At 33.5% G+C, this 26277-nt stretch overlaps 2 long non-coding RNA genes and 1 pseudogene across 3 annotated transcripts; 1 reads left to right on the top strand and 2 right to left on the bottom strand.

Moving 5' to 3' along the window:
* Positions 1-4321: 4321 nt before the first annotated feature.
* Positions 4322-6311, top strand: LOC142619272 (uncharacterized). Its single transcript, XR_012841475.1, has 3 exons — positions 4322-4612; positions 5056-5193; positions 5780-6311. It is a non-coding gene; the product is annotated as an uncharacterized LOC142619272 (long non-coding RNA).
* A 2688-nt stretch (positions 6312-8999) lies between these two features.
* LOC142620126 (rust resistance kinase Lr10-like) lies at positions 9000-10069 on the bottom strand (annotated as a pseudogene).
* Positions 10070-14655: 4586 nt separating this feature from the next.
* LOC142619271 (uncharacterized) lies at positions 14656-19537 on the bottom strand. 2 transcript variants are annotated; one of them, XR_012841473.1, is made up of 4 exons: positions 19180-19531; positions 18754-18875; positions 17371-17622; positions 14656-14983 (listed from the first exon to the last, which is right to left on the bottom strand). It is a non-coding gene; the product is annotated as an uncharacterized LOC142619271 (long non-coding RNA). The 2 variants fall into 2 exon arrangements; XR_012841474.1 differs by lacking the exons at positions 17371-17622; positions 18754-18875 and having other exon boundaries at positions 19180-19537.
* Between the last annotated feature and the right edge of the window lie 6740 nt (positions 19538-26277).

Here is a 26277-nt window from a genome sequence, read left to right as displayed (position 1 = left end):
ATTGATCCTTTCGTTCATCCTCGACATCATGGAGAACAAAATCTGTATCAAGTACATAGCCCAATTCCTTTATTTTTGAAGCCAATTGGTTCAGTTCATGATAAATATCTTGTGCTAAGGGGTGTGAAGTGTACCCAAAATGGAACTTGTGCACCATATTTTCCACCTCAATCCAGCAACAACCTACTCGGGTCAATTAGGTTTGCGGGTCAAACGGGTTGCAGGTCAAAACGAGACATTTTTAAACGAGTCAATTGGGTTGTGGATCAATTGAGTTGCAGGTTGGATTGACTGGTATTTTTCAAATGAACTTTTTTTTTTTTAATCACAAAAACAAATCAATGACAAGAGGGAATGAATAAAATCAATTAAGGAAATGAATTGCACTTAATGCCACTTGTTAATATCCTTTCAATTCTAACTGTTTTGAGCATGATGAAAATTTTTTATAGTCATAAATTGATGATGAAAAAAGTCTTCAATATTAATAACTCATCGTCAAAATGCATGTAATTACAAGTTTACGACTTCAAAAAGAGATAGATCTTAAGAAGCACCAAACAGTATATATTTTAAGTTTACATTACTAATAATATCACGTGAGTCTTAGGTGTGTAACTGTGTGAGTGTCTTAGTGTTTGTATGTGTGTGGTGTGTCACGTGTGTTAGCCATTTAGTGGTTTGTGTGAGTGTTGTGTGTCACATGTGTGTGGTGTGTCACATGTGTGTGGTGTGTCACGTGTACGTTAACCATTTAGTGGTTTGTGAACTACAGCTACAAGCTCTTAGCCCTTTACTGTGTTAGTGACTTAGTGTACTAGTGTGAACTATGAAGTGTCTAGTCAAATTGAATGAGAATTGACATAATTTTTTTTTAATAAATGGGTTGTCTCATGTCTGTGAACATGGTATCTATGAGTTCCGGCCACATGCTTTGTTCTTTATGCACCTAGCATTTAGGACATAGTCTAAATATTTTTTAGTGAATTTTTTTTAACAGGTCAGGTCATAGGTTATCCAGGTTAGGTTGACTCGCAAAAAATTTCGTCGGGTCATGGGTCAGCCCGTTTTTGCTTTGGGTCAAAAAATTCGGCTTCGAGTCGAGTATTTTTCGAGTTGGGCCTAGTTGGGTCAGCAAATTTTGACCATTTTTGCCATGTCTAGTTTGGAGGCACACGAAACAAAAAGGCCTAGCATGTTGGTTCCAATGGGCTACAATTATACTAGAGGCTTGAGTTTTGTTTGTTTGTTTATTTTTATTTTTTTAAAATACATTGTTTTTTTATAAAATGGAAAAATGTGAATATTCATATATGTAGGGATAATATTAGGCGTGACCCGCAAACACGATACAAAATTGATAAGTTAGGGTTGAGTTTTAGTAAGTTCATGTCAGATTTGGGTTGAGATGAATGAACCCATTCTTTATCACAAAAAAAAAAGGCCTATTTAATAAACTTATCACTTCAAGTCAGATACATAGGAAACCTGTTTGGACTAGTTTCACTCATTCATTTAGAGTGTAGATATATCATCTATAACCATGGTTTTAAAAATCAGACTAGGGGCAAAATTAGATTTGCCTCCGGTTCTCAGTTTAACCTAGTTTTGGATGGTTTTTAACTAGTTAATGGGGTTTTTTTCAAACCAAATTGGTGGCCAATTTTCGGTTCAATCAGTCGAACCAACCAGTCCGGATTTAAAATAATGTCTATAACTATATCTATGAATGTTTGTGTTGTACACCATTCACTTTATATTTGAATGATTTTTTATTTTTTATTTTGGCTTAGAAGTTTTTTTTTTTTTTAGTCCTGATCCTTTCCTCTATTGTCATCTATAAATTTAATACTACTTTAATATGCGATGGAATCTTATTTTATACATGATGAGCATTTCTTCATTTGGTTATATTTTATTATTTAGTCATCTTGTGCAAGTAAGAGATTGAGACATTCTGATTTCAATTTGGTATGCAGAGACCAAGTTAGGCGTGATTCATAAAGCAAAGGTTTTATACTATAGACAATTTTATTTCCCACACACTAGTCTAAAACAAATAAATAAAGCTATGCCTTGTTATCTCGTGCACTTAAAATTTTGCTACATCTTGTGCACTTAAATTAGTACAAGACAAATACGTAAAAATAAAAGAAGTCACATTTTCAAGAGCTAAAACAGGATCATTTTCATTCAAAGGGACAACTCTAATTGAGCAGCCTAATTAATTATCTGCCTGATCTATTCCAGAGCTCGAACGATTCTACACAACAATATTTTCTCTGTAGGAAGGAGGGCAGCCACTAATTATTTATGAATTGATTGTTTTTTCTTCTTCTTCTTCTTTTTTTTTGACAATAACATGAATTGAATGCTTAACCATGCATATGAATACTGAATATAAATAGGAGTAAAGCAATCATAAGAGGTTGGCCAAAAAAAACTGAGCTACTGAAGTGCGTACATTCAAAAAACTCAGATTGTGCAAGGGTTTACCTCAATTTTCCCCTTATCATACCTTTCCTAGTAACTTTCTGCCAATAATTTTGATAACATGGGTGCCACTAATTCAATAGGTGACTGTAGTCCCCTCGGCTCGCACACACTAGGTAATTACAGGGACAAATCCCTTGGGAGTGACCCCAAAGTGTTTAACTCTGCCAACATTTCTGCTAAAATGGATGTCCAGGGCTTTATAGGTGAGTGTTGTCTCATGTCCCAAACACAACGGGTTATTACAGGGGCAACCCCTTCCCCTTGGGAGTGGCCCCAATGTGTCGATTTCTACCAATATGGAAGACATAGATATACAAATGACCTCTCAAAATCGCCTATTCATGACCCTGCTTTTGCTCCCATCCATAGTTTAGGAAAGGCAATATCTTCCAGTAGAAAACTCAGAATTTTCTATGTTATTAAATGATATTGCACATGAAGATAATTAGATAAGTAATTATTAACCACATGCTGTAATGGTTTCAGTAGTATAAAGCAATTATACGTAAGATTTGTAGCTTATGCTTATATGAGAAAATTGTTCCACAACGTGTTCTCAAAATGCTTGGAATAGCTCTACTCCACTGCTAGCTAAATAAGCAGACCATTAGCACAAATCCCAAAAGTCAAACATTGTTTCCACACACACAAACCACAAAGAATTTCAAATTGAAGTCACAACCATGCCCAAAACAGTTTAAAGACACAACAACAGCCGAAGAAACAAAACTCTCATAATCAGAGAAAGCTATATAAGATTCATTAGATCAATATTATATGAACAAACACCCAATTGAGGAATCAATCTTTAAGTACTTGTTATTCTTTGTTTTCCTTTTAATTTATTTTTTTTACTCTTTGGGTAATTTCAAAAAGCACTTGGCACACATACTTTATGTCTAGACTTGCACAGACCAGGTTGAAGGATAGTAAATTGAAGGTTAGGTTATTTTTTACTCTAAATCAGAGTTGCCTAATGCCTCCTCCTATAAGTAGCCTGCAATCAAAGGAGATATTTGAAGCCAAAATAGACAAATTGAAAACAAACCTAAACTATACAGTAAGAGTAATTATATTAATAAACAATAATTCTAGATTTGCAGTTTAATTATACAAGTTATATACAAAAAATCCAAAATAAAAAACAAAATGTTTATGTTATCTATGGAAAAACAAAGAAATACAAAATTGAAGGTTAGGTTTTTAAGGAGAATGTGAAATTGGATTCATCAATGTATAGAAGATACCTAATCAGAGGTTTGGATAGGTAAAAGTGTGAATATATACAAGATTTGGATGCGATTGTACCAACTCGGTGAATCTGAAGCAAAGAAAAATCAACCAAAGTCAAAAACTCTGTTTGGTTGCCGAGAAAATAACAGAAAAATACAAGGAAGGAAGAGAGAGAGAGAGAGAAAGAACCTGTGAGGAGCGGAGAACCTGTGTTTAGGCCGAGAGAGATGTGAGCTATGAAAGAGAGCGGGAGCGAGAGGCCAAGAGCGAGAGAGCCTACCATAACGTTTTAAACTTTCTAAGTTTAATATGAGCTTTTATGCAACGGTGTTATACAATACAATGTACAGCTGTTGATAAAACTATTCTCTCTTTGACATTTTTTGACCCCCTTTTACTGGATCCGGATCCTCTCCATTTCCCTTTGAAATGGAGAGGGTCCATTTCACGGTGGAAATTTGTTTGAAATACATCAACGCTAAAAAACGTACCACATCAATTAAAAGCTAAACACACACTTAATTGGGGTTAACTCAACAAATTCAAACTCTAGTTATACCAAGGTTAACTCAAACCAGAGAGAGAGGTAAGCATCCCACGGTCTGCATAGGTTAACTCAGATCTGAATATTTCAAGTCTCAATTTCTCTCTCTTCTCCATTACCCCTCTCTTTCACTCTCTATCCCACGGTCCTCACCGTCGCCGGTGCCACCGGCCATCGTGCCAAGCCATCGTTGTTGTGCGGGCAATGTTTCACACCAACCTAGCATCATCGGAAAGTGCCGCCCACCTACTTGTTGTTTGTCTCCGTTGAAGTCCGACTGTTCTTGGAGTGGTTCTTGAGCACGCTACTCCAGCTATTCCAGCCAACTATTTCCCTAAGGTAGTTATTCTGAAATTCATTGTCAAAGAATCTATTTAGCGGCTTTGTGCGTGTGTTTTTTGGTAATGGGAAATGTAACGGTTGCAGAATTATGCTTATTATTAGTTATAAGTTTGGAATTTTATGAGTTTTAATTAAAATTCAGTTTTTATATTGCCTGCATTTTTTGTCTGTTGTATCAAAATGCTTAATCCTTGTAATTTGTATTCAAAGCGCTATTATTAGGTTCCTAATGATGAAAGTTAAATCCTTTGAACAAAAACCCAGTTAAATCCTTGTAATTTGCTTCACACTCTCTCCTTGTCATGATACTTTGGATTGTGTCATGGTTGTAGAATGGTGGTCCCAAATTATGCCTTGAATTTTGTTGTATATGTATGTCATTGTGTTGTGCACAGTAATGTTGTCAAATAATGATTCTATATGTTGTGTTAATTCTTTAGTTAGGGGATTGAAAAGATAGCTTGGGATGCTTCAGGAGAGCGATTGGTTGTATCTTACAAAGGTGGGGATGAACTATACAAGGGTCTGATCGCCATATATGATGCTAGAAGGGCTCCCCTACTTTCTATGTTACTAATGTGAGTTTATTTTTTTGTTGTTTTAGTTCAGTTGCTAGTGGTTTTTACTTTTCTATTGGGTACATGGTGAATATGTTTCTTATACCTATAAATGTTCTTTGCTCTCAAAAGTGTGATTGGGTAGAATATTATTTTAGACATGATAATCTATGATTTGCCATGATTTGAAATCAGTGGGTTCATTAGAGGACCTGGAGAAAATCCAAAGCCAATAGCATTTTCATTTCATGACAAGTTTAAGCAGGGACCATTACTTTCTGTGGCAAGTCCCCTTGTATGGTATTCTCCTTTTGTGTTCTGTCTTGTGGTTATTTATTTATTTCATCAATGAACATCTGTAAAATCAAGTTTTATGATGAATATCAACTTGCATGTGCCGAAGCACAGGTGCATTGACTGTATTGATACACTCGTAAATATATATTATTGAAAAGAATTTTAACAAAATGATGCTAGTCTTTGAAACTGGTTAATATGCTTAAGAATGATGCTAGTCTTTGAAGCAGATATTTTTCGTACTCTGTGAAGCAGATATTTTTGGAATGCTAGCCCAGTGCTAAATATTTTTGGTACTTTTTTTAAACAGATAACGAAGTATCTTGAAGAAAGGTGCTACAAAGAACTGAGAGTTGAGCACATCAAGTTCATCAATATTGTGTGGGAAAGGTTTATGAGACTGGCAGCCGAGGCAGAAGCTGCCAAAATTGAGAGGGACAATGCATGACGAATGGAAACAGAAGCATTAGAGCGGGAACGGATAGCCAAGCGCAGAGCTGAGAAGTATAGAGTTGCAACCCGAACTGCTGAGGAGAAAGTGCACAAGTTTAGGATTGCTTTGATTGTCTTGGGTTATGATAGGGTTGTATTTTGTTGTTCTCAGCTTCAACTTGCATCCTTACAGAATTTGTGAATGCAAGTTTTAGGTTCCTATTGAGGGAAATAAATCATTGCCCATGACTGTGTGTATTTAATTAGGGCTCTTGTTCTAATAGCCTTGTAATTAAAGTATACATTTCAATAAAGTTTTGTTCAGTGAAGTATACAGTTTCTTAAAAGGCTTGTTTGTGATAAAGTTTTGTTCATTAAAACAACAATATAAACTCATCCAAGTTTCTGCATACTGTTTTTGCATAACTATCTGTTTCTGCATAGTTGTTTTCTGCATAATTATCAGTTGCTGTTTTCTGCATAATTATGTAAGTGTTGCTATTTTTATATAAATGCAAATCACTGCTTCTATGGATTTAACATGTGCAAAGCAGTTTAAGGCCAAAATGCAAATCACTTGGTTTTTGGTTAAATGCAATTCACTTGCTTTTTGGTTAAATGCACATTCATGTGAATTCTGTGTACTTGGGTTGCACCCCTATGAGTTACTTGGCATTACAATCAAAATTCAATCCAACAGAGTAGACAATAAGAGAATTTAATAAAAAAAAAGTGAACAAATTTTATTAAAATGTACACTTTGATCACATAACAAGAATTCCATTGAAATAAACACTTTGATTATAATAACATGAAACTTCTACAATTGGTGTGCTTATTGCTTGACTATACATTCCACTTCCTGCTTCTTGGCTATTGCATCTCTGCTAGCAATTGCATTTTCAAGGTCAAGAGTTACTTGGCACTCTGTATTTCCATAGCCCTTCTGGTTGCAAGATATTCATGAGCATCATTTACACGATCCAGCTCATAGCAATTTGATTGATTTAAATAATGGAAAGTTTTCAGACTCCCCAACTTATATTTCTCAATGTCCTACAAATATTTGAAAACAAAAGGTAAAAATAAAAATTTTGAAATGGAACTTATACTTACAGATAACACTAATAATAGTTGAACTTGCTTGATTTAAAAGATAAATATAGAGAAACAAATTGACAAGCAGAATAGTGTAAAATACCTCAGGTGGTCCTAAGTCTATCTAAATCTAATAATATGGAATTCCAGACAAAAATAAGCATATACTCAAGAAAGACAAAAATTTATCAAACTTTATGCCAACAAACTTTTTACATCATTTACAATCATGCTTTTCAACACTTGAGATGTCTTATAGAAACAATTATAAGAAAAATTAATTTTTTAGCATTAGAAAACAAAATATATGCAGCTAATCCATATGAAGCTACATCATATTGATTTAAAAAAAAATGTGATTTGAGATTTTTAAGCAGATATAATTCAAAAACAGAAACCCTTGGCCTTGCATCTTCAAATTCACACCTAACACAAATAAATTAAGGATGCAAACCAACCATAAAGAAATCTTTTATTAAAAAGTTCGTGGTTCTTATACAGATTCGTCTTATAGCACAACTGTCAAGAAACCTCATTGTTCTCATGCAGGCAAAAGTAATATCAGGGAAAATATTCAACATTCCACTCATTTTTTCCCCTCTTATCTTTACAAAATATATAGAGATGAAAAAGGAACAAGAGGTATCATCCCACAAACCAACCAATTATTAAACATCAATTTTCGAATAGAAGAATTATCTCCAAACTTCTTAATTCTTATAATGAAAATTTTGCAACTTAGGCACACATACAAGATTAAACCCAAGCCCTAATTTTCAATCCCTTACTGATGGGGAAAAATTATTCATTTGGTCCAATTCCATTGGTATAAACATTAATATCATATTTTCCCGCATCGAAAGTTAGCCCCTTACTATTATGTATATATCATCTACACAAACCCCAAAAGATTTCTTCACAATTATAGAATTAATAGTCGATAAAAAATGTGCAAGAATAGTTAGTCCACCAAACTGCCAAACATCACCCAAGATGAACCCAATAAAATTGTTTTCTTCAAATTAAAATCTAAATCTTTAAAATGAAATGCCACACTTATAATTGTCCCAAAAACCACAAGCGCACAATTCCACTCACCAATTCCCAATTGATACACACATGCAACACCAACAAATCACAAGACAAAGACAAAAAAAAAAAAAAAAAAAAAAAAAAACCACCACAACAAACAAAAACCTTACCAGCATCAATCGTTTAAGATTTGAACCATAAGAAGAAAACAAAACAAAGAAATAATGGACAACGAGGCGGCGGAAGAGGCAGCACCACCGAGGATGGAGAGGAACCCGAAACCAAACACGCCGAGGGAATAGGAGGAATTTATATCGTCCTTGGCCTCAGGCAATGGCTCCTGAGAGGTCTTGTGAACAGAAAGCAAATCGAGCTGAGAGCCATCACGATCGTAGAACTCGAGCGCACCGCAGAGGACCGTGAGATGGAGAGAGGTCTCTGTCCTTAAAGAAGATGAGAGTTTAAACTATTGAAATTTCAAATGAGAGAAGAATATGCTGAGTTACCCTTGGTTTAACAAGAGTTTGAAGTGGTTGGGTTAAGTTTTTTACATTTTAAATGAGGTGGCAGGTTTTAACCATTAATGATGTTCAAATAAATCCCCACCGTGAAATGGACCCTCTCTACTTCAAAGGGAAATAGAGAGGATCTGGATCCCCTTTTACTACGGTGCTTGAAGAAAAAAACTAAAACCAAATACTTTTAATATTTTTTTCAACAGTTATAAAAACTGCAGAAATAAGTTTATAAATTTTCTTATTTTTACTCTACAGTTGTACTCAACCGTAGAAATTTAAGCTTTTATTTACATTTTTTAGTGACTGTGGATATAAATATGTTGAAAAAACTTAAGTTTGTTGTAGTGCTAAGGTCTCATGATATCCATGAGATATTGGGTTCAAAACCTTTTGCCAGCATTTTAAGACTAATTGCCCCAGTTCCGCAGCGGTGTTAACTTTCCCTTGCATTTAAAGTTTAGTCGATTGACTTGATTCACCTGATTGAAATGATGAACTAGTTGAATATAAGTTGAAGTTGTCTCCTACATCCCTTATCAGTCTCCTAGGTGATGATGATAGGAAAGGCTTGGAAGGCATTTGTAAGCATTCAACTTCTCCTTCAAGCATTTCTACAACTTTGTTCATTGAAGGGCGGTCATTAGGCTTCATATGTATCCACCATAATGCTACTATAATCATCTTCTTAGCAGTTTTCTTCTCCTCATTTGTGGCATCTTCTATTTCTATGTCATTTCCTTTGCTAAATTGGTCATAGACCCAAGTTGGGAAGTAAATTTGGCTTGTATGGTCTGCAAATGCATTCATGTTCTTTCTTTTGTTTGTCATTTCCAACAATAATATGCCAAAACTATAAACATCAGCTTTATAAGAGACCCCTCCAATTTTTTTATAGAACAACTGTAGAGCTATATATCCTAATGTTCCCTTGCAGCAGTCAAAGACACTACGCTATCATTCGCTGGATAAAGTTTTGCAAGCACAAAATCAGAAACTTTGGGAATGAAGTTCTCATCGAGAAGAATATTATGAGGCTTGATATCAAAATGCAAAATTTGCATGTCACATCCTCGATGTAGATATTCAATCCCACTAGCCACTCCAAGAGAAATCTCATATGTTTTCTCAATATTTAAGGGGATACTTTCTTCTTGAGAAAAAATGTATTTTTCAAGGAGAACCATTAGGCATGAATTCATATATATAAGGGCACGCTTTGGTCCTTCAGCACAAAAACCAATGAGTTGCACGGCATTCACGTGGTGAATCCTTCCAATTGTTGCGACTTCGTTGGTAAATTCTTGCCCATTAGCTTTGGAGTTACCCAACATCTTTATAGCAACAAGAGGACCACTTTCAAGCTTTCCTTTATATACAGTGCCATAGCCTCCTTCACCCAATTTATCCTTAAAACCTTTGGACATCTTCTTAATTTCTAAGTGAGGGTACCTAATTGGTATGAGATTAATTTGGCTTTGCAAAAATTCTTCAACATCATCATACATTGATAAATGCCTCCTATGCCACTTATGTATCAAAAATGCCACCACACAAGGAGTTCCCAAGACAGTTTGCGTTTCAAGGTGAAATATTACTGTGCATACACCAAAATAACGGTAAGAAAACAAATTTGTTGTTGCACCTATCAGCTTTCCTTTAATTTTTAGTTGAAATTATTGCTAGACTTACAACTACATACTTTCTTAATCTTAGTAATTAAGCACAATATATTTTGTTTCATGTTAATGTGAATAATATTACGTCTTGTTTGCATGGTAAACTATTTTTAATCACAATCTTAAGGAATGATATGCTAAAAAAAGTTGAAGAAGAGATTCAGGTTATTACCGATTTTCGATAGCGTGACCAAATTAGCTACAAGAACTACAAACAAGAAGAAGGTGAAATTACTTTTTGCTAATGAAAAATGAATTACTAATAAGTGAAATAACTTGAAAAGTCTAAGGCCTAATAAAATTGCATTAACGACTCTAATAAAACTGCAGTAAGATCTTTCATCGGGCCATGCTTAGTCAGAAATATCAACAACCATAAAAACTAGTTGACATATAATTTATATATATGGTCATAAAATTGGGATATCACTTTAATTTTGTCGAGCTCAACTAAATGCCTTTAGAGTTCCCAATAAGCATTAGTGTGTTAGAATTGTGGTTAAATAATTAAATTTATCATTTCTCAACATATTAAGCTTTAAAAAAATTGGAAATTTAACATTAGTTAACCTATGGCTAGGGCTGAAGGTAAATTTGCTTGACGGAGTAAATGTTCAAACATGCATTTTGCATTGAATACTAAGTACTAAACCTTTATTCTCACGGAAAAATTGGGAGCTAGGAAAGGAAAATTTTTATTCAAAAGAAGCTAATTTTTTAAGAAATTCAATAATTTTTACTTTTCATATCATCGAGCCTAAAAGAATGAAATTGTTAAAATTATGATTAAATGATTAAACTTAACATTTTCTATTGACTTAAACTTCTTTTAAAAGAATTGGTAATTTATTATGGTAATAAAGCAAGACGTCCTAAGTTTGATTTCTGTCAAATTCGCTTTTTGTTCCACCAATTACCATGTATGTGTTTGACTTTCTTTATAAAATAACCAAAGTTTAAGATAATAAAATCAAACACATGACATACTATTTTTACCAAAAAGTAAAACAAATTATTTATATTCATTTGTTTTGAGAACAACCAATTACCCAAGAATTAGCAACTTGCCATGGTACTAACCATAGCAAGTTGTAAAGAATTCTTTAATATAAAAACATTCTCTCTTTTCCCAATTATTTGAGTTAGATTTTATATTATATTATTTTATTGTATAGTTATATTATTTAATGAGTTGTATGTAAGAATAAAAATTGGGATGTAGAGTATATTGTAAAGTGAATTGGTATAATAGATAGAGTAGGGTTTTAGATGATAAAATATCAACTTTTATCAATGCCAGTGCTCTTAGAGCATCAACATTAGCTGTTGCAAAAAGTATGTCATTTTAACACATTAAATAGTCTACTTTATTATTTTAGTACGTCATTTTACAATAAACCCTACATCACATTCTATTTTTTAATTCCATACATTAAAATAATATGTACAATACATTAAAATAATTTTTACTTAAAACTCATCCGAATACAAAACAATATAAATGGAACTTTTTGTGAACAGTAGGTCATGAGAGGAGAGAGAGTATAATAAAATAAAAATAAAAATTTTACAATTTGTGAGCAGTATCGTTTCAAATTTGAAACGATACTATTCACCCATGCTAAAAGTTTTAGAATTTGAAATATCTAATGAGGGGGCTTTTTTGGTGTGCCAAATGCCAAATACTTTGCATTTTGCACACTTGATGCTAATGCTCTTAGTGATAAAAAATGCTAGTAACGAGCAAGAACAAATTAATTGCACATGTAGTGGTAAGAAAGAAATGTGAAGGCAAATGTAACCGAATTCTCTTCCAAAATCTCCTCAAAAAAAAAAAAAAAGAATTCTATCCCAAAATTTGTAAAATAACATATTTATGTGTGTAGCATTTTCTTTAAAATGGTGCTTTAAAAACATTATTTTTTCTTACATTATTGTAGTACTTAATACGCTAACTTGACTGAAATTTAAGTTAAATTAATCTTGTTTTGAAAGAATAATTTTAATATTTGAAATTGTATTCTCAATTTTGAAAGAATAATTTTAATATTTGAAATTGTATTCTCAAAATGTAATTTTAGAAAAAAATATTATACGTTTCCAAATAGTATTAATTTAAATAATTATTAATAAAAAATTATTCTGTAGAATTCTATTATGAAGCATTTGATAAGTTCTAGAATGCACATGGTACATCACTCAAACTGGCAACAGAAAGTTTCCTTCTCCCAGTCCGGTCAATGAAGTAGATGCTCGCGATGGAGCCCAGAGCATTGAGGCCAGAAGAGACGAGTGAGAGGAGTGCAGTTTGATTAGATGCAATTCTAGCCAACTGAATTATGGTGAGGCTATAGTACATGACTGTGTTTATGCCCACACACTGCTGGAAGATCATAAGTCCAATTCCTGCAATTAGTCCTCTTCTTACTGTTTTGGTTTTCCATAGTTCTTTATAGGTAACCTTTCCAGCATATCTTGTTTCCTAAATCTCTGCTTTTACAGATTCATGTAGAGCTTGCGTCTCTGCTTCCAACTGATCGGCTGGGTATATTTTCTCCAGTATAGCTTTTGCCTCTTCTTTTACCCCTTAATAATATTATTGATTCTTTTAAGAGTAATATTATAATTACAAACTTTTCTAAAATATTTTTACAAACTGTTTAGATAGCAAATTCTTATTAGTTTGCATTTGGACCCACCACTTATACTAGTTTTTTACTTCCCAAAAATAAATAAATAACAAGTCACCACATTATAGATTTGTAAAAAAGTTTGTAACTCTAGCATTTTTCTCCTTTTGAGGATCATAAAAAAAAAATTAAAAAAAAAAAAAAACTATAGATCTAAAATCTAAAACAAACTATACAAGCCCATACTGTCAAAAGAAGTGGAGGTGCTAGCTGCTGCCAGGGCGCTTGTTTTTGCTAGGGAGATAGGTGTTGATAATATCATTTTGGAAGGGGATTCGAGTACTGTTATCAAAGCCCTGCAGGGGGAGGACCGGTCTCATTCCGCTTGTGGCCTTTTGATTGAGGATGTCAAACTCCTGTCTAGATCTTTCTCTAAATTACTTTACTCTCATACTAAGAGAGAAGGTAAGAAGTTAGATCATAGTTTAGCACGTTTTTTGGTTAATGTTCCTCCACCTTTTCTTTCTATTTTTCAGGTTGACTCAACCGGGGTTTCTTAATAAGATGAATTACAGTTTTTCACCTAAAGAAAAACTATACAAGCCCAAAAAAATAGCCTAACAATAAAAATTATCAATAGTAAAGTTGAAAAATAAAAAATTAAGCCGCCTTATCAAATAATTTTACCCAAATTAAGCTCAATCAACTAATTTGACATTTCCTAATAGTAGACACATGCATCACAGACACAAAATAAAAAAAAATAAAAAATAAAAAATAAAAAACCTCAACGATTAACTCAAAGTAGGACAAATGATCTTTGCAAACTGCGAAGATGACGAGAAGTTTCAATTGAAAGTTGATTGAAGGAGATATGGTCCTCAGTCATGGCAAGGATAAAAATGAAAAACCCTATCTTATAAGCAATCATGTAGCCACTAATTAAGTTACATACACACACAAAAGACTGATTGATTAGAAAAGACCACAGTCCAAACGAGGAAGAATGATTATTTGTTGAGTAACAAAATCCGTACTAACCACTTTGTCAAGTTCAATTCTTTCTCTTTTTTTTTTTTTCTTTTTTGCTGAATTTTGTCAAGTTCAATCAATTTTATACCAACTCTTTTCCAAGATGAATTTGTTGACTATTTGAAAAGTTCTTAGTATGATAAAGTGGGCACTGTGCTATTCCACTAATCACTACAAAAAAATTGAACTATTGCGGCGGGCCAAAACTACCGCAAAAGCCCAAAAAACCTCTGCTATAGGTCCATTTGACCTTTAGCGACTGGTGCTACTGCGGTGATTCTACCTGCCACTGTTGCAATGCCGCTATAGATTTATTGCGGCGGTAACAAAAAAACGCCGCAATAGATCGACCATTTAGCGACGCTTTTGGTCTATTGCGGCGGACTAAAAATTGCCTCCATATGAGGTTACCATTCGGGGTAAAGTGACCTTTTAGTGGCGGAATAAGCCCGCCGCTATAGGCGACAACCTTTAGTAGCGAGCAATAAGCGCCGTTATAGGGCTTATTAAACAACAGACTCTACACACCTTTTAGCAGCGATTACGCCTGCCGCTATATGTGTGAGGCTTTAGCGCGACGGGCTTTAAACGCCACTATAGGTCTTCAATTATATCATAATTTTAGTCCTTCAGTGGTGGTTTTTGCCCATCGTTATAGGTTTTTTTTTTCCTCCTGCATTCTAAAACCACATTACTATTACAAATAATCTGTAATAATTTATGCTCCACTAAGACAATACCACAAATGTAACTAGATAACATCACAAATGTCTCCAAACTAACATTATATTAACATAGAAATATATTATGAAATACATAACATTGTCTATAACCATCGTCATAAAATTAACAAAAGAAAGATGTGGTCCTTTGTACATAGAATGTCCTTCAACACTTAAATTAAGCTAATACCATAATCAAAGTTTCCAAGTGTTTCAAAATGTTTTTCAACACTTGCAAAAAATATGTTTGTTCAAATGTGGTTCTTTGTACACAAAATGTCCTCAAACACCAACATAAAACTTAAGCTGCTTGGTTAATGGAATGCAACTAATGATTTTTGGAGAGCTGGGGATTGTAGAATCGATGGAACGTTCTACATACAAAAAAAAAAAAAAATGGCAATAATTAGGACACAACAATATAAAATATTGGAATCCAAAATTGCTTTGCAACATCAAAAGCAAGCAATAAGCTTCAAAAGGTTGACTTAGTTTAATCAAATTCCACTTCTATTAGTGAAAACCACTACATATCTTTGGAACTAAAATTTAGACAACACAACACAGCACAACAGAGTGAAGGAGAGCTAGTAGGGACACGCAAATGCATAACCAGGTATAAGTCAGCAATTCATGGGCAATGTCAGAATGCAACAACAAAATATCTATGGTCTTACCACTCCTTGTGCATAGAACATTTAATCAGGACCCTCACTAATTGGGATATTAGAGTAAAAGATATCAAACAAAGTCAACTGATACCAATTTCCAACTGTTAACATTGAGAACAAACACTTAATATTTCATGAGCATGTCGTTTCGTCAATCAAAAATCACCAAGTGAAATCTAACAAAACTAAATCATACTTATTAATTGTGATTTTTATATGATTTGAAAACTCTAAATCTCCAAACTTCCATGAATTCATTTCATCCTCAGAAGTCAGATCAAGGGCTTAACCAGATGATTAGTCAAATACAAAAAGCAAGAAAGAAAACTGATCATGCCAAAAGAAGTGCACTATATACATCACAGTTTGACATTTTTATAATGCCTACTTGCAACAAAGTCTAATAAGTGCATATAAATGGATCGAATAAAATGACAAGAAAATTTTAGAGATTTAGGACTTTTCATCTTGCTCATTCAATAAGTACATACAAACCAAGATTACTCAATAAGTGCATATAAATATTAGCTCATCAAGCCTGTTAAGACTTTTCCATGATTTTGTTTGGGACTTGATATGGTTCTATGTATTTAGTTGGGCTTCTTCATTTAAATTTATCAACTATTTCTCCACTGCAACACCATTAGTATGTAGCATGACATAGGCTCTTCATGTCTCAAAAAGTGTCTTGGTTCTAAAGACAAATTATTAATGAAAAGTAAAAAATTGAAACAAAAAATCCATCAAAGCATACACCATGGTTCAAACAAATTTGAACAAGTGAAACGTTTAACTTTATAGGCTGCTTTAGTTATTATGGAGTCTTAGAATTAAGTTTTTTGAGTTAGAAAATTGCTAGTTCAGTTATATTTAGAGGCCTATGAGTCTTATTTTGTGTTCTAAGTCTTTTCCCTGTTTTGTTTAGATGTTCTTGAGTACTTTTTCTTTGCTATTAGTAATCCTGATCTTTCTAAGAATAGGTTATTTTTTCTAGGAAAGTTGTAGGAATAACCTATTTAAAGGCTTTATTGTAGTCAATAACATTAATATTAAGATTGATTATTATGAAATAAACAGCTTATCTTAAGCTTTGAGAGTGCAATTGCCTTCTCCTCTCCTACCCAATTGTAATTACTTAGGATAACCTAGATGTCATTGTTGAGTATTTTATCTTTCTTTATTTTACATTCTATTCATTGTTTTAACACCAAACAGCCATCAACATATTCAAGATCCAATCTTTCATTACCAAAACAATCATTACCCAAAGAAATTCATTTCATTGACCAATATAAAAAGCACGTCGCACCAAATATAGCATGAAGCATAACCTCTATGAGGCATGAATCATAGTCAATTAACTACATGCAGATTATGTCCAAAACATTACCAAATATTGTTCTTACCATTTCTACTGCAAACTTGTAATCTATGACAAAAGATTGATGAAAGAAAGAAATGTTTAATATAAAAGTTAAATCAATTAAGATCTAAAGTCAAGCAACTACTAATATAAGGAAATGAGCAGGATAATTAGATGCAATCACCAAGACTTAGGACAAGCAAAAATATAGAGTAGAAAGTAAAAGCACAATCAACAATATCTATTATCTGGTTTATAATCAAAGCTTAATGTTACAAAGCACCTCTCTTAGCTGCAAATTCAGGTTCCTTTTTAATTGCCTAGCAAAGAAACAAGACCCTAAAGCATCTTAAGGACATGCAAGAGACTGTGGCAGCTGATTTTATTTTCTTTATTTTTTATTGAAGCCAATTGAAGTTGATTTTATTATGCTAACTTCAACCTACAAGAATGAACCAATTAAAATATAACAAGCGGTTTGTGAAAAACTTCATCAAACCAAGCAAAGTATTATATATCCATTCTTAATGTTATGAGGATATCCATGTGTTAAAAGTTGTAGGCATTATACCAAGCCAATTTATTTTAAAAAGAGATTCATTAAGTAGGAGCATACACGGAATAATAGTTAGAAGGCCGATGCCAGTTTTTCAGTACCACCAACACAATTTAAAGGCATAAATGTGAAGCTGTTACCAAAGAGACACGGAAGTAAAATAATCCATACAATGAGAAATTTCTTCAAAACTCTTCCTGATGCAATATTCCGCAAGACAGCAAAACCATGGCATAATCACCTAAGGACCAATGTAGGCACCTCTAGTGAGGCTATACGAGTAACCAATCACCTCAAACAATCTGTAAGGCGCTCAACAGCCTCAATGAAATTAGTGAAGAGAAGTTCTATACTTTAATTCAAGTTAGTGGATGTCTCTTTCTCTTACTTTCTTCTCTCTATCTCACACACCTATATTTCTTTCTGCATCAATTTAGAAATAGATTTTTTCCCCATTAATTCAGTAATATAATCTCTTAGCTTTAATAATTATTCTATTTTTGTTTTACAAAATTGTGTTAAAGTTGATTTAGTAGAGCCTTTTTTTTAATGAGTTATTGAATAAAGCATTCTAATAGTTTAAAAATTCTCATTTGATGCATATGATTTGAGGTACATTTAGAGTTCATTGCCTCACTTAGACTCTGGTGAGTTAAATGAAACCACAGTCAAAGGCTATAGATAGTTATCTTGTATATATACATTGGTATGGTTGAATCTTGTATATATTATAATAATATAAAATCCCAAAAGGTGAATTCGATAGTTATCTTTTTATCAAATAATAATTGAATTATAACATTTATTTAACATTAACCATAGTCCAAAGCCACACTAAATTTGAATATTTTATTATCAACAACCAAACAGAGCACGAATTGTTTCTCCAAAAAAAAAAAAAAACAGAGCACAAAAGCCACAACGTGCAATTGCCGATTGACAGTAGAACTACTTTACTATCTTTCAAAGAAAGTTTATATGATTGCACCTTTAACTATTATACATTTAGGTCCACAAAAAACTAAATATTTACCATAAAATAGTTCCTATCCTTCCAAAAAAAAACGAGTGAGTATTCTTAATGCAAAAAATGTTTCCATGAAATGATCCTTTTCTGTTTCAAATTACTCCACTTCAAAAACAAATTGAGAGAATCTTAATACCAAATTCAAGGTGTGCAAAAGTAATTGTCATTTTATTTTTGATTAATTGACTACTGCTCTATATTTTTTTATTACAGTGCTGTTTTTTTAAGCATTTTGGAAACTTGTTAGCATTAGGATAATAGTAAAATAATTAAGATCAATATTTTGTAACAACTTAAACTTTTGAAACAAGTATTTATTTATCAAAGAGATAAATCCACCTCTTTTCTTCAAGGTGAATATGTGGGTTAATGGGTTAACATAAAATTTTGATTCTCTCACTCCAAAGTGAAGACTAAAGGACATTCCATAGAAATTATTGTATTGAAACCAATAAAAGAATACTCAGATTTCAGCTCCTACATAACTTTCTTGAAGGATAAAGAACAAAAGAAAAAGAAAAGAATACCTTTAATCAGCTTTTAACTTTTAAGCATATAGTCTCTCGTTTAATGCACCACCATTAGACATATAAAAGAAACCACATCCTTGCATTTCTTTCTGACTAAACTTTCCACAAGCCTCCATTTCCTTGCAGCCAAATACATCCAAATGAGACCACTAATACAGACACACATTCATAACTTTAAGGATTCGTAGAGGTGCAACTAGACGTGAACCCCAGGTCAAGCCCATCCCTCAACTAAATATTAATCACAGATTGCTAAAAAATCACTAAACGCACCGTTTTGCCTTTCATTTCAAAAGCACTTTTCAGAAAATGAAACAAACGCATTCACATTGAGCTTGAAATTCACACACATTTAATGCCCAATGAATCAGATTACAGATCTCATACAGGAGAGAGAGAGAGAGAGTGAGAGAGAGTACATACGCTTTCCACCAACGAAAACCTTGTGAACTGGCCTTGTCGGCGTTGGGCTCGGCGGCGCTGGGTATGGGTCGCCGATAGGAATGAGAAGTTGGCGGGTTGAGTTGGGTTCGGCCTTGTCGGCGTTGGGCTTGGCGGCGCTGGGCTGGTCTCTCCTTGTCGGCGTTGGCGGAGTTGTGTGTGTGAGCGTGAATGTGAATGTCAAGATCTGTGCATGTGTGTGTGTGTGTGTGTGTGTGTGTGTGTGTGAGTGAATGTGAGATAGAGAGAAAATGAGAGAGATTTTTGTGTAGTGGGAAATGAAATATTGGTGGGAAAATAAAATGTTTTGTGTGGGAAATGAAAAATTTTAAGTGGTAAATGAAATTTTATGCAGGCAAAGTGATGAATTAGAAATGTGTGTGGACTTAACGTGTGGCCTTTTTTTTTTTAATGAAAGAAACGTGTGGCCCTTTTTCTTTTTTTACGCGCACTTGTTACTGTTTATTGACTATAAACAGTGATTTTAGGCCAATAATCTGATTTTAGGAGCGAACAGTGTTTTTCACCCATTAAAAAATTATTTTGCTACAATGTTTTTCAGTTTTTAGTTTTTAGCTATATCCAAACGGACCATAACTTGATAAGTTTATCTTTTTACTAAAAATTAATGATAAACTTTTGCTAAAAAAAAAAAGACTAATCACTAAAATGCTCCTCAAAACAAAAATAAAAAATTACTAATGGAGTAATTACGGTAAGTATTTTTAAAAGGAAAATTAATTAGAATTTAATGAATTAGAATAATAATATCTTAAATCAAGATTAGATAGTGTATTTTTATTAAAATAAATAGAAAAAGATAACGATAAATTAATGAATATTCATAAGTAACAGATAAATATTTAAAAACTAGTGAATATTTTAAGGAAGAATTAATGGATAAACTCATTCCTAAAATATGGGTAAATTTGACCAAAATACTCCCGAAATCTCTAAAATGACAAAAAAAAAAAAATATATATATATATATATATATATATATATATCTTAATAAAAATCACCATACAACTTTCTCAAACAAAAAAAAAAAAATACCACACAACAAAAATTATCAGACGTTCTATCTTATTAAAAATTGAAAAAAATGAACATAGCTATTATTAAATTTATGTAAGAATTTTAATATGTGCCTAACTACATTTACTTTTTAAAAATAATAATATGACTAATTGGATGGTTAGATTGAGAGCAGGGATGGACCCAGGATTTTAAGTTTGGGGGGGGGGGCGGAGATAAGCAAAAAAAAATTCAAATACGCATCCATATAGTATTAATAAACTATCAACCAAGACAAATACTCAAAAATCATTATTTCTTAATATATTAAGATACAATCATCTACTAATAAAAACAAAAGACACGAAACACTATTGTTTCTTTATACAATCATCTATGAAAAGGGAACTCGACGCTTTTTCAAATCTTCAAAATCATCTACGATTGAATCCAAACTAAATGTCGAAGCTATATCCTTTGAAATTGTGTTTGAGAGATTGGAACATCGACATTTTCCGGAATTGAGAACTTCATATTTTCTAAAATTGGAACATCCACATTTTCTAGAATTGGAATAGCAACAGTAGTTGTTGGCAATTCCACGTTGACTTCGGAAGAATTCGAAGTTGAACCTTTTCTTTTGAAAAAATCAAGCATTGTAGTTGATTTTTTCATGATCTACAGATAAAATAAGAATCATATAAGAATCACCATTATTTTCTTAAATTTATGTGACAATTTTCTATATTATATGATTTGTTTCTTTCTTTTTGTCTTTGGTCTGCCTTTATTTATGTCTTTGTGTTGTCTCCATCTTTCTAACATTGACCCACTAACCCAATGAATCCCACTACCGACACTAAAAACTTTTCTTTTACCTTTTTTTTTTTTTATTCACTTGTCCATTGCTACCGATCAACAAAGAAAAAACTAATCTCTACAACTACAAAATTTACTCTCTCTCTCTCTCTCTCTCTTATCTATATAACACAAGAGAGACAGTTACAAATAGAGTGATAGTCACAAAGCCAAAAAGCCAAACAAAAAAAAAACACCACAAGCAGATTCAATTCACAATCAATCAATCACCAACATCAGTTTAGTTCATCACTCTCATCAGTAAAAACACAAACATGAAACACCACAAGCCCACAAGGCACAAGCACAGTTTCTGTGAATCTCAGATTCTCAGATCAGATCACAACCATTTTATATTTATTAGGTTTTGAAGGAAAAGATAAGAGTAAATACCTGTGAGTGGCGGCGGCAAGTGGGTCTCGAGCAACCGATGACGGTAGTAAGTAGGTCTCGAACTCTTGCGTGGATCTCGCCAGCGTGGGTACTGGGTAGCAAGATCAAGATAGGTCTCGCTCTCGCAACCGTCACGGCAACACGGCGTAGGCGTGGGCATGGGCGTGGGCGTGGGCGGCGGCGTCACAGGGTTGGTCTCTCTAAGTACTCTCTGTCTCGCCTCTCGCTCTCAGTGCTCTCACTCTCACTTTCCTTTCTTTCTTTTTTTCTTTTTTTTCTTCGTTTTTTTGCTTTCTCCGTTTGGTTTTGGACTGCTGAAAGCTGAGGGTTTTTTTTTTTTTTTTAGATTTACATGGGTCATGGGCTTATGGGCTGGTCGGATGATGGGCTAGGCTAGGGGTTCATAATTTTTGGGAGGGGTCTCGAGCTCAAACTAAGAGAAGGCCCGAGGTAAAATCTAAGGAGGGGCCAAGCCCCTTTTTTTTTTTGGGGATGGGGGGGGGGAATTTTAGCTGCTAAAATTTTTGTTTTTGGGCCCAAGGGGGGCCCGGGCCCCCTTTGGCCCCCACCTGGGTCCGTCCTTGATTGAGAGAACATAACCATACAAGTACACAACACATGTTCATCACGCACCATACTTAGATTTGAAATCTAACCGTTGGATTTGAAGAATGTAATGAAAGGTTAATTCTGGTAAATTATGGTCACAATCAAACGGTTGGATTTAGAGAAAGACGCGGTCAAAGTTTAGTCAAAGTTGGTCAAACCCGGTCAAACTTAATAGATGGTCCCGAGACCACTGGACTTGGTGAAATTCATATTCAACTCTTGATCAATAGGATTGAAAAGTATGGTGACATATTGGTGTTGGTGAAATTTGAGACCAATTGAATAGTCAGATTGAGTAAACATAATCATACAAGTACACAACACATGTCCATCATGCGTCATACTTAGATTTGAAATCAAAGTGGTAAATGAAATTTTATGCAGGCAAAGTGATGAATTAGAAATGTGTGTGGACTTAACGTGTGGCCTTTTTTTTTTTTAATGAAAGAAACGTGTGGCCCTTTTTCTCTTTTTCTTTTTTTTTTTGCTGGGCGCGCACTTGTTATTATTCCTTGGCTATAAACAGTAATTTTAGGCTAATGATCTGATTTTAAGTGTGAATAGTGTTTTTCACACATTAAAAAATTATTTTTCTACAATATTTTTCAGTTTTTAGCTATATCCAAATAGATCATAACTTGATAAGTTTATCTTTTTACTAAAAATTAATGATAAACTTTTGCTAAAAAAAAGACTAATCACTAAAATGCTCCTCAAAACAAAAATAAAAAATTACTAATGGAGTAATTATGGTAAGTATTTTTAAAAGGAAAATTAATTAGAATTTAATGAATTAGAATAATAATATCTTAAATTAAGATTAGATAGTGTATTTTTTATTAAAATAAATAGAAAGAGATAACGATAAATTAATGAATATTCATAAGTAACAGATAAATATTTAAAAACTAGTGAATATTTTAAGGAAGAATTAATGGATAAACTCATTCCTAAAATATGGGTAAATTTGACCAAAATACTCCCGAAATCTCTAAAATGACAAAAAATATATATATATCTTAATAAAAATCACCATACAACTTTCTCAACAAAAAAAAAAAATACCACACAACAAAAATTATCAGACGTTCTATCTTACTAAAAATTGAAAAAAATGAACATAGCTATTATTAAATTTATGTAAGAATTTTAATATGTGACTAACTACGTTTACTTTTTAAAAATAATAATATGACTAATTGGATAGTTAGATTGAGAGTAGGGACGGACCCAAGATTTTAAGTTTGGGGGGGGGGGGGAGATAAGCAAAAAAAAAAATTCAAATACGCATCCATATAGTATTAATAAACTATCAACCAAGACAAATACCCAAAATCATTGTTTCTTAATATATTAAGATACAATTATCTACTAACAAAAACAAAAGACACGAAACACTATTGTTTCTTTATACAATCATCTATGAAAAGGGAACTCGACGCTCTTTCAAATCTTCAAAATCATCTACAATTGAATCCAAACTAAATGACGAAGCTATATCCTTTGAAATTGTATTTGAGAGATTGGAACATCGACATTTTCCGGAATTGGGAAATTCATATTTTCTAAAATTAGAACATCCACATTTTCTAGAATTGGAATAGCAACATTAGTTGTTGGCAATTCCACGTTGACTTCGGAAGAATTCAAAGTTAAACATTTTCTTTTGAAAAAATCAAGCATTGTAGTTGATTTTTTCATGATCTACAGATAAAATAAGAATCATATAAGAATCACCATTATTTTTTTAAATTTATGTGACAATTTTCTATATTATATGATTTGTTTTTTTCTTTTTGTCTTTGTTCTGCCTTTGTTTATATCTTTGTGTTGTCTCCATCTTTCTAACATTGACCCGCTAACCCAGTGAATCCCACTACCGACACTAAAAACTTTTCTTTAACTTTACCTTTTTTCTTTTTTCTTTTTTTCTGTCACTTGTCCATTACTACCAGTCAACAAAGAAAAAACTAATCTCTACAACTACAAACTTTACTCTCTCTCTCTCTCTCTCTCTCTCTCTCTCTCTCTATCTCTCTTATCTATATAACACAAGAGAGACAGTTACAAACAGAGTGACAGTCACAAAGCCAAAAAGCCAAAAAAAAAAAAAAAAAAAAAAAACACCACAGGCAGATTCAATTCACAATCAGTCAATCAACAACATCAGTTCAGTTCATCACTCTCATCAGTAAAAACACAAACATGAAACACCACAAGTCCACAAGGCACAAGCACAGTTTCTGTGAATCTCAGATTCTTAGATTAGATCACAACCATTTTACATTTATTAGGTTTTGAAGGAAAAGATAAGAGTAAATACTTGTGAGTGGCGGCGACAAGTGGGTCACGAGCAACCGGCGACGGCAGCAAGTGGGTCTCGCGTGGGCGGCGGCAAGTGGGTCTCGAACTCTCGCGTGGGTCTCGCCGGCGTGGGTACTGGGTAGCAAGATCAAGATGGGTCTCGCTCTCGCAAGCGTCATGGCAACACGGCATGGGCGTGGGCGTGGGCGTGGGTGGCGGCGTCACGGGGGTGGGTCTCTTTGAGTACTCTCTGTCTCGCCTCTCACTCTCAGTGCTCTCACTCTCACTTTCCTTTCTTTCTTTTTTTCTTTTTTTTTCCTTCGTTTTTTTGCTTTCTCCGTTTGGTTTTGGACTGCTGAGAGCTGAGGTTTTTTTTTTTTTTTTTATAGATTTACATGGGCCATGGGCTGGCCGGATGATGAGCTAGGCTAGGGGTTCATAATTTTTGGGAGGGGCCCGAGCTCAAACTAAAGGGGGGCCCGAGCTAAAATCTAAGGAAGGGCCAAGCCCTTTTTTTTTGGGGGGGGGGGGGAATTTTAGCTGCTAAAATTTTTGTTTTTGGGCCCAGGGGGGGCCCGAGCCCCCTTTGGCCCCCACTTGGGTCCGTCCCTGATTGAGAGAACATAACCATACAAGTACACAACACATGTCCATCACACACCATACTTAGATTTGAAATCTAACCGTTGGATTTGAAGAATGTAATGAAAGGTTAATTCTGGTAAATTATGGTCACAATCAAACGGTTGGATTTAGAGAAAGGCGTGGTCAAAGTTTAGTCAAAGTTGGTCAAACTTAATAGATGGTCTCGAGACCACTAGACTTGGTGAAATTCATATTCAACTCTTGATCAATAGGATTGAAGAGTATGGTGACATATTGGTGTTGGTGAAATTTGAGACTAATTGGATAGTCAGATTGAGTAAACATAACCATACAAGTACACTGCACATGTCCATCATGCGTCATACTTAGATTTGAAATCTAACCGTTAGATTTTAAGAGTATAATGAAAGGTTAATTCTAGTAAATTATGGTCACAATCAAATGATTGGATTTAAAGAAATACGTGGTCAAAGTTGGTCAAACCCGATCAAATTTAATAGATGGTCCCGATACCACTGGACTTGGTGAAATTCATATTCAAATCTTGATCATTAGGATTGAAGAGTATGGTGACATATTAATGTTGGTGAAATTTAAGACCAATTGGATGGTTAGATTAAGAGAATATATGTAGTCATATAGGTACACAACACATATCCATCACATACCATACTTAGATTTGAAATCTAACTGTTGGATTTGAAGAATGTAATGAAAGGTTAATTCTAGTAAATTATGGTCACAATCAAACGATTGGATTTAAAGAAATACGTGGTCAAAGTTTAGTCAAAGTTGGTCAAACCCAATCAAATTTAATAGATGGTCCCGATACCACTGGATTTGGTAAAATTCATATTCAAATCTTGATTATTAGGATTGAAGAGTATGATGACATATTGGTGTTGGTAAAATTTAAGACCAATTGGATGGTCAGATTGAGAGAATATATATATATATATATATAGCTATATAGGTACACAACACATGTCCATCATGTGCCATTCTTAGATTTGAAATCTAACCGTTGGATTTGAAGAGTGTAATGAATGGTTCATTTTGGTAAATTGTGATCATAATTAAACGGTTGAATTTAGAGAAATGCACGGTCAAAATTTAGTCAAAGTTGATCAAACTCGATCAAACTTAATAGATGGTCTCAATACGACTGGACTTGATGAAATTCATATTCAAATCTTGATCATTAGAATTGAAGACTATGGTGACATATTGATGTTGGTAAATTTTGGGACCAATTGGATAGTCATATTGAGAGAACATAGTTATATAGGTACA

The sequence above is a fragment of the Castanea sativa genome, chromosome 12 (assembly GCF_040712315.1).
Source record: "Castanea sativa cultivar Marrone di Chiusa Pesio chromosome 12, ASM4071231v1".
Lineage (NCBI taxonomy): Eukaryota > Viridiplantae > Streptophyta > Magnoliopsida > Fagales > Fagaceae > Castanea > Castanea sativa.
Note: the sequence above shows the minus strand (reverse complement) of the source record. Positions and strands in the feature narration are given on the sequence as shown.